Source organism: Phymastichus coffea, unplaced genomic scaffold, assembly GCF_024137745.1.
Source record: "Phymastichus coffea isolate CEN01 unplaced genomic scaffold, Cenicafe_Pcof_1.1 PCOF00016, whole genome shotgun sequence".
Taxonomy (NCBI): Eukaryota; Metazoa; Arthropoda; class Insecta; order Hymenoptera; family Eulophidae; genus Phymastichus; species Phymastichus coffea.
In genome coordinates, this window is record NW_026706827.1 from 1,768,474 (window position 1) to 1,770,719 (window position 2,246).

Sequence of the window (2,246 nt, forward strand, 5' to 3'; positions counted from 1 at the left end):
CCTGGTATTTGCAACAATACCAGGAAGTATGCCAGGACCCACACTCTCATCCTACTTGGAAGGTGGTGGGAGGGAGACTGTATCATTATCAGCCTGATGAGGATGGTGAAAGGTCCATCGACAACGATGAAGCGTGGAAGCATGCGGTGCCTAGGGAGAAAAGGTACCAGGTGCTCCAGGAAGTCCATGATGCTCCTACTGCAGGACATCAAGGACGAGAGCGTACGTTCTCCAGAGCTAGGCGCTTGTACTACTGGCCTAAAATGTATGATCAGGTCAGGGAGTACGTAAAGAGTTGCCCGGTATGTCAGCAATGCAAGGTGGAACAAAGAGCACCTTGCGGGCTGATGGGTCGTAGACAAGTATCACGACCCTGGCAGGTGGTGGCCGGTGATATCACTGGTCCATTTCCCAAAAGCTCTCGAGGTTTTGAGTATATCTTAGTCTTTATAGACTTGTTTACTCGCTGGGTAGAGTGTGTTGCGATACGCAAGGCCAATGGGAAGACAATCGCAAGGGAAATACACGAGAGGATCGTCACTAGGTTTGGTGCGCCAGAGGTATTCTTGTCGGATAATGGAACCGAATTTAAGAATCAGGAGGTCGATTCATACCTGCAGATGAACGGCATCCAGCGCGCTTTGACTCTCGTGTATCATCCCCAAGCGAATCCCACAGAGCGAGTAAACAGGACACTCAAGACCATGATCACGTCTTACGTAAGCAGTGATCATAAGAGCTGGGATGAACACCTGTCAGAGTTCAACTTCGCGTTGAACTAGGCAACTCATAGCGCCACCGGATATAGTCCTGCGATGCTCATGTTTGGTCGTCAGCCGGTACCTCCTTTGACGTTCAGAAGAACCCAAGATCAACAGGCCCTTGAATGTTCAGAGGGTCAGGCTGTGGAAGATTGGGCTGAACATATGGAGAAGCTTCCTAATTTGTGGGAGAGAGCTAACTCCAAGTCAAAGGAGGAAGCTGCGCGTCAGGCGGCTTATTATGACCGGAAGAGACGGCAACCCGAGTTCAAGGTCGGAGATTGGGTTTGGAAGAGGAACAGGATACTATCTTCAGCTGCTCAAGGCATTTCAGCCAAATTTGCGCCGAAATATGCTGGTCCGTACGTGATTGAAGAGGTTTGTGGTTCCAACACGTACAGGCTAGGCAATCAGCTGGAGATCCTGTCTGAGCTCTTCCATGCCAAAGACCTTAAACCATATTACGGTCCGGGTGAGGATGAGGAAAGCGAGGAGGTCATCGAACCTCGCGACCCGCCTGAAGAACTGCCGTCGGAGGATGCGAACGATTCCGCAAATGCGCGCGAAAATCCGGGAGGGGATTTATCAGATAGCGAGCGGGTCCAGTTAGCAGCCCCCACGGTCGTAGATAAAGTTCCCACCGAGACGTCGGAGTTACCGGTATCTGCCCCAACTAAGAGAGGTCGAGGTCGACCTCGAAAGGTTCCAGAGACGGTCACCGGTCCAGCGAGGGGCAACAACTCTCCCGTGAAGGTGAATAGAGGGAGAGGTAGGCCTCGAAGGACCGTGCCCGTCGTACAAAGGACGGTTGGGCCGATAAAACCGAGCGGTAACCGACGAGGGCCAGGACGTTCCCACAAAGAATCGCGAGGGAGCGTATAACTCGGTGGGATGCGGCTATTATTAGGATTGTTTCTTCGCGCAGGGAGATTCATCCGAAATTTGTTGTTTTTCGGATGTTTCAGATGGACCGGAGAATCGTCGTCGAAGAGGAGACCTTCGAGGTGGTCACGCAGATGCTGTTAGATCTGCAACTGGGCCCTGATGCGACGCAGCTAATTGAAGATCTACGGAGCTTCGCCAGGGTCCAGTTGGAAGGGACCACCCGAAGGGATCGGCGCAATGCCTCGGTGGCAGAGGTTCTCCGGGATTCGTCGTGGGTCGCCCCGAAGAAGGCTTCTCGGGACGCTTCGACACAGACCGAGGACCAGGGCAGTGTCGAACGTCCTAAGTCTACAGTGGACCATGGGGTGCAGACCCTCAAGTCCGGCGTAACCCTTACGTCGGACAGTGCGAGCCAATGCCCAGGACCCAGGGAAACCTGTGGGGCCTCGCACTGGGTCTGCAATCATCCCCGGATCCCTGAGCAGCCTACTCTCCTTCTCGACTTCAGACACGTGCGTCTGGGGATCAACGAGGTGGGGAGTGCCTGGCGGTTCGCTCAAGAACTCCAGTCTCAGGTGCAGGAGCACCTGAGACGCTTTT